This window comes from Coptis chinensis, chromosome 2 (genome assembly GCF_015680905.1).
Source record: "Coptis chinensis isolate HL-2020 chromosome 2, ASM1568090v1, whole genome shotgun sequence".
Taxonomy (NCBI): Eukaryota; Viridiplantae; Streptophyta; class Magnoliopsida; order Ranunculales; family Ranunculaceae; genus Coptis; species Coptis chinensis.
In genome coordinates this window covers 10,081,753-10,093,385 of record NC_141457.1, presented here as the reverse complement: position 1 = coordinate 10,093,385, position 11,633 = coordinate 10,081,753, and the positions used below count along the sequence as shown (strand labels likewise).

The 11,633-nt window shown below is 35.8% G+C and overlaps 1 pseudogene; it reads left to right on the top strand.

Annotated features, from left to right (window-relative positions):
- Positions 1 to 8,307, top strand: part of LOC147514801 (uncharacterized) — a 28,620-nt pseudogene extending 20,313 nt beyond the window's left edge.
- Positions 8,308 to 11,633: the final 3,326 nt, after the last annotated feature.

Below are 11,633 nucleotides of genomic sequence, written 5' to 3'. Positions count from 1 at the left end.
TGAGGCAGAATAGAACCAAGCTTGCAGCAAAAGAAATGAATGTACAAGGGAACCTTAGACAAACCTTGTGGATCATTGCCAAACAACATCATAACGTATGTACAAATGGAGAAGTCTAAACGAATGTAGTCAAATAACATATTTACACAGCCACGTCCAAACAAAACTAGTAAAATAAACAACTTTTTTTTTTTTTTTTTTTTTTGGATGTTGTAACCGATCCTACGCCTGGAGGCTTGGCACCCACGCCCGGACAAGATAAACATTAAGCGTCGTCCTTTGGAACTTGCAGAAAAGCTATTGGCCAAGTGACATATCCATGCACACCCACTTCTCCAAGTGTACTAGCAAAATCATTTGGAAAGAACACTCTGGCCTCACTGTCAACCACCTTAGTTAAGAGAATTTTGAAAACCCCCTCTCCCATAGGCCTACCATGGAAAATAGATTGTGGGTTTACTACAACAATCTCTCCACTAGCAACCTTTAAGCCCCCGACAAAATGCAAATCTCTCATCTTGTTCATAAATGAATAATGCATCTGCATTAATTTTGAACTAACATAAATACCTTTTTAAAGTAATACACCATATAAAAATGCACCAATATATAAAACTATCCCAAAAAAATATACCTGACTAGGCTGCCTTAATGGAACTTCTACAGTAGGTGTTTCTGAAATAGGATTTCTTTGAGTTTGGGATGCAGGCTAAATGTAGACAAACTACATGTTAGCAACTAAGGAAAACCAGAAACAACACCGCTCTAAAGTTCAATAATCCTACCACATGTACCTGTGATGCCACTATCATGTCCTTCACCATTTGAAGCTCTGTTTCTAACCTGTCTAACTTTGAATTTGTAGTAGTGTTTTCACATCTCAACTCTTCATTTTTCTTCATAACTAGAGCAGTTTTTTCACCATGGTACTACTAACACCAGCACCCATACCTCTCATACGTCCACTTTTGTCTTTTCCAAGTGTCTGTAGACTAATCCGATTTACACATAAAAAACAGATGGAATAAATATATAAAGATATATACCAATGCATTAAGTATAACTTGCCTATGCAAGTGCATCATCAACACTCAAAATGTTGGACGAAGGATCAGAATTCACAATTCCTTGAATTTTTTCCTAAAACATTTTTAACTAGTTAGCAATATATAAACTAATAAACTTTGTAAAACTATGAGTGACTGAAGAATAAAATGTAGTCAATTTTTTAGCACTTACAGCGATCTCAGGGCACTGAATGGTTTTGTCTTTCTTAGTATGGGCTCAAATGTATACCTCTGCCCTCCCAACCTCCAAGTCAGACTTGAACTTGTTTTCCACAGCCTTAAAATATAGGTGTATGTGAGTATAAAAAGCAACTATGTTAATTTAATGTGCAGATGACATTTGCGTGTATGTGCCACTTTCTAACAAGGATACGGAATTATGGATATTCTTGTTGTTTTATTTCGGTTTTGCAATTTATGATATTAACTTTCCAAGTCAGCTTTCCTAATGGCATCTCTAAACGTATCATAATCTAGATGTCCCCAAACATAAGTGCACATTGCACATGGACAACATATGTGGAGTTTTCATGCTCAAGATAGCCTACAGGCCGGTCTTCATTATGCATGACGCTTGCTGAATTTTTGTTTCCTTTATAATCTGTTTCACAACATTCATGTTTTCAACAAATAATAATTCAAGAAATTCAATGTTCTTGCATATTTTGTAAGAATTGGAAGTCTTAGCTTTGCAATACAACCAAAGTAACCTATCATAACATGGCTATATGAAGAATGACCCTATTGAACTCTCTTTACTGCACAAATTTCCAATGCAGATACAAATGGTCGATCAGATCAAGCAAGTGTCTTGGATACCCACCGCTAGTGATGTTGTGAAAATCAACACGCAGGCGGCTCGGCTCCTCTCTTGGCAATGGGTAATGACGGCACATAAATTATGTGCAGAAAATGTGCAAATGTAATCATATGAGTTCTTGCACAAAGACTTGGGGTTGTGACTAACTATGAAGCCGAAAGTGCTTAGTCATTGTTCTAACAGCCAGAGGTGCGATGGCAAAGAAAAGCAGGGGATGGATAAGATGCAAATCTTATATACAGTAAATGCGTGATAACATTATTCTTATTAACAGAACATAGTATGTGACATATTGACATTCCACTCTCTTCATATTAATGAAAATGACGCAAGAACCTTTGCAGGGATTAAGAGAAGGGAGACACTGGAATTAATAGAATAGTTTAAGGTTAACTGTGAGACCAAAAGATTCAGTCATATCCACATCCTTCTTTTCTACACCACTAGGCAATTCCCAATCAAACCAGTATAGGAGGCTAGCAAGAATAGATTTATCAGATGTAAGGGCAAATGATATTCCTGGACTAATCTCCCCGGTTTTAGCAGGAATATTATTCTAATTCCTTTATTGCATCTTTAAAAAAAAATAAAATATGCCTAATTATCACACTTCACAAAAGAATTGAACCATACTCACAATGACATGCCGTGTGGTAGCCATGCTCCTCCTGCCAAGTGTATTTGGTGCTCTGAGTTTCGAACGGTTAGCCTTGTTTCTTTTGCTTGCAGCCTAAGTTAATCAAACAAAAAAATTCATTAGCTCATTACTAATTAAAGTCGTCAAATACTTAATCAAAGAGGAGTCAAAGAAAAAAACAGGATTATGTAATTGAGACTTGAAACTTCTCACTCTTTGTGTATTCTAGAAACCAATACCACTGCTCTCTGTTAAAAAAAGGAGGGGGTGGAGCTGCTCTCACTGATGCCCAACTTTTACCTTTGATATGGCACTTATGCAAGTTATGCCTGTGATTTCTCCAAGCTTGATCCATTCTCTCTCTGAGGTACTCTAGTGAAACGTCATCAAAATCAAAATTGTCCTAATATGCATGTAAAAGTAACATTGATTAGTACACACTGTAGTATGTCCTAAAGCAATAAACTCATACTTACATTTAATAAACATAGTTAAAAGATAATATACCTCCAGAACACTCAAAACTTTTTTTTTTAAAGTCAATTGGCACTACACGAAAGTTCTGGTATGTTATTGGAACATATTTCCTAGTGTTCACTCCTAACCCGGTAATAAATGTCCTGGTATCCAGATCTAACCCATTGGGCTGTCCTAGCTCATTAGTACTAACTTTCCTTTTCTTCCCATCAGGTAATGCTTTAGGGGATTTTGAGGGTCCTCTCTTGGTCGAAGAAGTCACTGCAGGTGTCCCTCCTACATGTGTCAGAATAATAAATATGGTAACACCATAAAATAAAATGTTATAAAACAAGAACGTTTAGGGTACACAGTATATTACCACTTATCTCATTGTCACCCAAATCAGCACCTTGAAAATTGCTACGGTCATGTCCATCACCTTGCAAGTTGCTATCGTCTTCTTGTCCAGCACCTTGCGAATTGCTACCATCTTGTTCGTCCAAAGGATCCATAAGTCTATACAGATGAAAAATGCAAGACACCAGTTAGAGTGACAAACACCAAAGTCCCAAACTAAACTAACAATTAAAGAAGTAACAAGTAAAGATTCTAATAAGGCAGAAGAACTATTTCACAGAGTAAAAGTTTCCATACCAAACTCTTTGGAAGAAAGCTCTGGATTTGTGAAAAACGACATGGCTGAGCCACATATATATAAACACCTAGATTGTGGAGATGGAGGAAAACTAACTTGCACGACCATGGGAGTGTGGGTTTTTTGCAATCTTTTAGAGGGAGTTAGTTATTTCGAGGGTGTTTTAGAAGAAATTCGATGGTTTGGCGCTTCGATATGCGCAGCAATTCAGCGAGAAATAACCCCATTCTCATTTGTTATCATCCACGACTTAGGTCAGTCACATTTGATCAAGTTTTTTGGGGTCTGATTCGGGTCACTTATTTTAACCAAGTCCATGGGCAAAAACCATGTTAACCCATTTTTAGAGGCCCACTTGTTTTCTTTTCTTATTACTACATTCTTATTACTATAGTCAACAGTCTACGTAATTGTGCATGTGTGCATGTATGCGGTTCCATGGGGTGAAACCATGCTAAACTGTGTGTGTGTGTGTGGGGGGGCTAGGGTAGGAATCGGGTCGGGTTTGACCCGAATCCGAATAGTTCGGGTTTGGGTCAATTTTTTTATCCGTTTATTTATTCGGGTCGAGTTCGGATTCGAGTATGTTAGATTCGGGTTCGGATATATTTTTTGGGCTTTTTTTTGCATTTTTAGTGTTATCCGATCGGGTTGGTCGGGTTTAGTTCAGATTCGGATATAAGATTTTGGTTTTATTCTGATTCGGATTCGGGTTCAAATTCGGATATAGCCATATCCGACCCGAACCCGACCCGTTCCCTGCCCTAGTAGGGGCCGTGGGTGGGGGTGTAAACATGTCTGGCTAATTGGGTGTGTCGTTTGGGGGTGTTCAAATTATACTCCAATTATTTCACACTAATGTATACATTATAACTATCTACACCCTATATATAGTTCCCCGCCAATGGATTGAGAGACGCTAAAAAAACAGGATTTTAAACTTTGACATCACTTGGAGCGACAACCTTAATTAATTACAAATTGACACTTCAAAACTAAAGAGGGATGTGATGCTCATGCCTTTTAACAACTTGTAGGTTAATATATATTGCATATATAGTTTAAACTTTGTATAGTTGATGTTTGAACTCTTCATATTGCTTCGTCCTATTGATTAATTTGATTCTAATATTAAACTTAATTTTAAACTGTACCTAACTGCATATAATTAATTAACAATAATAATAATATCATCACTAGCTTCTTGATTTTAATTATCTCGAAGTTCGTAATTGGCTAGATGATTATCACCAATTTTTAAAGTTTAATTCGATAAGTATATAAGTGAATCATGCATGTTTCTTGAATGGAACAAATTAATATTGGTGTTCTATTGGAACTTGAACAAAAACTTGACTGAATATATTTAAAATAGTCTAAAGTTGTATATGTATGTAGTCTCAAAAAAAAAAAAAAAAAAAAAAAAAAAAAAAAAAAAAAAAATTGTCATCTTAAACCTCGTTCCATATTCAAAATTATTACAATTATGCTTCTTCTATTCGAAAAACAATAAAAAATAATAATATTAATGTAAAAGGTTTTAATTTCAGTTAAAAGAAATTAAGAGAAGTCAACAATGATAATAGAAGATTTTGTGATAGTTTCTGCAACAATTTGGAACAATTACTACTTCCAACGGTTAAATTACATCGAGCAAATTTAAAAAAAACTATCGAGGATAACAATGCGATGGTTTTTCTTACCGACATCTATGATGTGACACATTTCCCAACAAAAAATGAGTGTCAAAGAGTTGCAATTATAAAATATGACGAACTCGAAAAAATTGTGACGGTCATTTACTAGTACTTGCAGTCTTAAACCATTGCTAGGTAACGACGATTGATGAGTATCGAGGAAGCTCTTGCTTTACTGTTGGGGAAAATCAAATTTTTGGTAGTGTCAGCTTCAGTTAGTGATAAGTGCTCAAAAGTAATGATTTATAACCCCAATTATGTGTATGTTAGTCTCCATTTTATATTTAAATATTCAAATATGATGCAATTTGAGTTTTTGTAGGTCAAAGAACCAAAATATGAAATATGGAGGGAAAGAAGTCAAACAAGTCAAAAAGGAGTCACTGGGAATTACAGCTAAAGGCCTAGGGCAAAAATGTCATATTTGTCTCCATAAGTGCCAAGCCTAATGGGACTCTAAAAGAGGATAATAATTGAGTTAGAAGAGTCTTCAATTTGATCTCAAAGCCTTAATTTCGACTTCATAGGAAGATGAGATCAACATGGAAAAGAAGTCAGAGTTTCACAAGAATTAGGAAATTGAAAGCTGTCAGAAGCTGCAGCTTGGGAAATAGCCTGAAGGGCAAAGTGGACCACGTCCAACTTTGGTCCAACCGAATTTAACTTTTCCAAGATTACTTCTAGAAAGATTATAGAGAGTTTGACACCAAATAAACATAGGATTCGGATCTCTATCCAGACGGGCATGTAAGCCAATATATATAAGGCACAAAAACCTCAGTTTACATCATCTAGGAAATTTAGTGTTTGCATCTTAGATCTAGAATTAAGAGAGAAGAAAGTTCAGACCTTTTCACCATTAATATCTATAAAGATTATTCCTTTTCATATTGTGTTCATAGCATAGTATGAGGGGCTAATCTCCCTTCTCTTGTGAGGGGAGATGAAGCCTTTTTCGTATGTTTTAGTTTAGTTATTCTTCTATCATGTTTTCGTTTAAATCCCTCATTGAGTTTCTTCTTATTCATCCATTGATCTAATGCTCCTGTGGAGGTTAGGAGGTCATAGGGTAATTCAAGATTGTGTAGAGCCAAATACCACAAACCCTAGATTCTTTTCTTCTAGTTTTTAGTGTTCTAGTGTGATGATTGGATTCTTTATGGCACCTCAATTAGTTGTATGGTTAATGCCACATGTGGATTTTTCATGGCACCTAGAGTTGTATATTGAATGCCACTTAAAGCACAATTTGGTTAGATAGAAGATATCATTGGAGATTGAAGAAGTATTTGATGGAAAGATAGAAATCACGTTGAAAGCCACATATTATCATCATGGTTATGAGCATAAGGTTTGTAGGTATGGTGAGTTTCTATTGGTGATTTATATTAAGCATGATAGGTAGATTTATTAGACTAATTATATGATTTTGGTGGATTCATCTCTCCCAAGATATTCTTTCTCTTAATTCATATTCATATATTTAATTTAGTTTATTTTATGCATAGTTTAAATCTCAAACCAAATCAACTATATATTCTCATTACATTTTAGCCACATCTTTTACTTGCATCCATTAGAGTAATTTAGATTAGGAATCTCTATTATCATCACTTAGTTATTTAGAGTAGGATTGATACCTTGCTAGCCACTATACTAATCAATATATATTAGGCTAAGTAAGATTTGCAAAAGATACGTAACACAAACAACGACATATAAATAATTACGTGTTGCGTGCTTTTTCAGTTAGCCCTTGTATCAGTTGCAAAGAACCATGAGTCAATTGCTAACCTTTTTAGTGTTCTCTCTAATGTGGTAAATACTGTTGGAGCATCATGTAAGCGACGAGATATGTTACGCGAAGCAATGAAGGCTAGAGTTGTTGCAGCCTTACAAAGTGGAGAAATTTCAAGTGGTAAAGAGTTGAATCAAGAGACTAGTCTTAAACGATCTGGTGACACTCGATGGGGCTCACACAATTATACACTTCTTGGCATGATAAACAGTTATGGTTCAGTACTTGATGTGCTTGATAATATAGCGGAAGATGGTTCAAGCTCGGAACAAAGAGGTGAGGCTTACGGATTATTGAGGTCAGTGCAGTCTTTTGAATTTATCTTAAATTTGCATTTGATGAAAGCGATACTAGGAAATAGCAATGATTTGTCAAAAGCTTTGCAGCAGGAAGACCAAGACATTATCAATGCCATGGCTCTTGTTAAAATAACAAAGGTACGCTTATAGACGATGAGAGATGATGGGTGGGATAGTCTCTTGATTGAAGTTTCTTCACTATGTGCCAAACATGATGTGTTTGTTCCAAATATGGAAGAGAGGTATGTGGCTCGAGGGAGGTCTCGACGAAGAGCAGAAGGAAGCACCAATTTACATTACTATCGTGTTGGATTATTCTATCACTGTATTGATTTGCAACTTCAAGAGTTAAACGACCGGTTTAATGAAGCAAACACAGAATTACTTCTTTGCATGGCATGACTTGATCCTTGTGAGTTGTTTGCTGCTTTCGATAAGCAAAAGTTGATCCATTTTGCTAGACTTTATCCCGATGATTTTTCAGAGATAGATCAGATGGAATTAGCGGATCAGCTTGAGAATTATATCATTGATGTGCGTTCCGATACTAAGTTTGGTAAAGTAAACGGAATTAGCAGCCTAGCCAAAATAATGGTTGAGACAAAGAAAGACATTGTGTACCTACTTGTGTATTTGTTGATTAAGTTGGCGCTGATTTTACCTGTTGCTACTGCTACTGTGGAGAGGGCATTTTCTGCTATGAATATCATAAAGAATCGTCTGTGCGCAATCGGATGGCGGATGAATGGTTGAATGATTGTTTAATAACATACATTGAAAAAGAAGTTTTTGATAACATTGATACCGAGTTGATCTTGCAACGCTTCCAAAAGATGAAGAAGGATGACAAAAAAGAAAGGCGCCGAGGACAACTATGAATAAGTATTTGTTTAGATTGAATTATTTTTTCTTTTCTTATTTTTTATATTACATTTATTGCAATTATTTTATATGATTTTTTTATGTTCGAAATATACTTGTTTTGTGATCGGGTTTGAATTTTTAGTTAAAAAAAAATTAGTGTTTTTTTTTTTTTTTTTTTTTTATTATTATGCTTGGTTTATGGGTGGCTCACCCCCACTTACATTCCTGGCTCCGCCACTACAAAAGAGGACCCACGGTTACTTTGAAGGTGCAATGTTTCTTGTGGTACGTCACTCGCTACGGGGTTTTGAGAAGATTTGAGGATGCACTAGTCGCCTATTGAGGTCAATTTTTTTGTTCCCTCTTTTTTTGGTAGTGTGAAGAATATCATGGCAAACCTAGTAGCTTTTTTTTATTAATGCAAGGGGGTTGGTTGCGATGAAGATCAGTAAAATACTTTTACCATGGTTTTCAGGGGTGGCCCTAAGTTCTTAAGGCCCTAGCCAAGCACTTAATATGAGGCCCCTCTACCTTTGAGATCCTACAAAAAACCTATATAGAGAGTTGATTAAAATGAGGTGAATTTATAGGTTGGAGAAGAAGAAAATGTCATTGTGTAGTACGCTTTCTGTCTTGGGAGCAAACTAGTAGTTTTCTTAGTCAACAGTGAGAAAACATAAAACATGTAATAATAGTCGTCACTAAATTTAGGGCCCTAGTTATAATCAAAAAATTTGGGGCCCTAGCTGCCCGCTTCTCTCGGCTACCTTCAGAGCCACCCCTGATGGTTTTCCTTGTTATTTTTAATTTTCGGATGAAGGTAGAAGGGAAAAACCTTGGGTACATCCGGTCACATTATTTGCCTACCATGATTGGCGTTACGTGATGGCTTCAATTCATTGATAATGGACGTTTCATTTCATTGATTAGGGTAAAAAGTGTACACAACGGTTTTATATCAATTACATGAAGAGCTATTTTTTATCCTGTGTATCTAATTATCTAGGGTAAATTAGCGATTGCCCCCAGTTTTGAAGATTGGTTTTGCGATACCCCCCACATAACAATTTAAGTCGGATTACCCCCCACATTTTAACTTCCCGTCAGTCAAACAGTTAGTTGACTTCGTTGACCGTGTTCAAGATTTCTGGTGAAAATATTTTTGCGATGCACCCCACTTTCTTTCAAACTACATGACGAAAATGCCCTTGATTAAATTTGACCGTTCGATTTTAGTTACACGATATAGATGGGAAAATAAAAGAAAGAGAAAAACCATGTATTTATCCCTTTCTCTCTCTCTCTCTCTTTTTTTTTTTTTTTTTTTTTTTTTTTTTTTTTTTATTTAGCCAATATTTTAGCAGGAAGAACTACACACTTCTCTCTCTGCCAACTAATATGAAGAGAAAACCGGAAATCAACATTAAGGATGGAAATAGCAAAGAAATACCAAGGTTAGTAATCTATTAGAAAAAAAAATTGTTTTGTTTTGGCAAGGGTTTAATTAGTGATGGAAATTAACAAGTCTACCTTTTTTTTCTAATGATAAATTGAAGTTCAATGTTGGTATATTTCCATCTAAGAACGTTAGGGTGCACTATGGTGGTAGTTGGAGTGAGAATCCCGAGGTTTATGGTAAATTTTCAGCTTATGATTACACAGGAGGTAGAAGTATAGTGCTTGATGATGTTAGCGGGGAGGGCATTTTCTTAGATGGTTGGTTATTATCAATATTGGAGTCCATTCCAAATTCTTTTGGGTATACCATTAACTTGGTTCCTTATCCACTTTTCCTTAGAAATGGAGTAAGGATCCCCGTGGAAAATGATTCTGATTGGTTGATGATGATGAGAGAAGGTGATATTGATGATACTGAGTTCCTAAATGTTTTTATTAATTTTGAGGTTCTTATTCCACCCCCTAATGAAGATATAGATGAACTAGACCATATATTCCCTACTCCACATATTAATGAAGTTAAGCATAAGAAAAAAAAGAAAGGTACATTTGTGTATGATATTAATGACTTGTCATAGGAGGAGTTGGACCCAATTCCACCTATGGTTGAAGATGAAGATGCACTTATTGAAGAAGAATATGATGTTTTGAATCCAAACAATATCAACATCGATGAAATTGCACCTAAAGAAGGCTATCGGAGTGATGAATCAAAGAGTGAAGGATCCGAAGGTTATGAACCACAGCATGAGGAGTTTGAAGAATTGACTCATGGAATTATTGATGAAGCAGATGGTGAGCTGCCACCTGTGCAAATTGAAATTGAAGAGCCATATGTAGGCATAGAGTGGTCTACTATACAAAAATGAAGCAGATGGTGAGCTGCCACCTGTGCAAATTGAAATTCCAGTAAAAATTTCGTGATTTTTAGTGCTCTTTTACGTATTTATTTAATTGATTGTTTACAGTGTGTGCAGAAAACTTCTTCACTAGACTCTGCAGGATTGAACAGTAAAAAAGAGGGACTTACCAAGCTCCGAATGCTCTGAAATTTTACAGGCTACTTTCTGAACGTATCAGGTAGCTTCTATAAACATTTCAAAATTTTTGGACTTGTTTTGCTTGCTGTAACAGTAAGTGCTTCTCTTCCACCGTGAATCCCCTATTAGCGGTTTCATAATTAGCATTAATAGTTAGCATCATATAGTTTAATAATATAATTTAGTTAATTAAGTGCATATTAGATTATTTTACATAGCTTTATTATCTAGTGCATGAAAACTTGGTTTCGTGATTCACCTCGTAAACGTTTAATTAGAAGAGCTAATTCTTGTAACAATCTTCCAATTCTGGTTTTGGAGGAGACCACACCATTGAACTCAGGATCTGAGTCTGAATCTGAAACACACACACCACTAGTAGATTTAGAGGATACACCAGAGAGAGTACCATTAGACGCCATGGCTGATCAAAGAACTCTTAGCACCTTGTTTCAACCTATCGCAGTTCAACCACCGAACTGCATAGTGATGCCCGACAATAACAATAACTATGAGATTAAGCCCACCATTCTTAAGATGTTGCCAAGATATTATGGAAAAACAAATGAAGAACTATATAATCATCTGAGTAAGTTCTTGAGCATATTAAGTACTTTTAAAGCACCTCATCTTTCCCCTGAAGAGACTAGATTAAGATTGTTCCCATTGACTTTTGAGGATGCCGCACTACGTTGGTATAGATCCCTACCCTCTAATTCTATAACTACTTGGGAGCAACTATCACAAAAGTTTATGAAACAATATTACCCTTTACGTAAAACTGAGGCCATGCAATTGGCTATTTCAACCTTCAAAGGAAAACCTAATGAAGAGTTTCA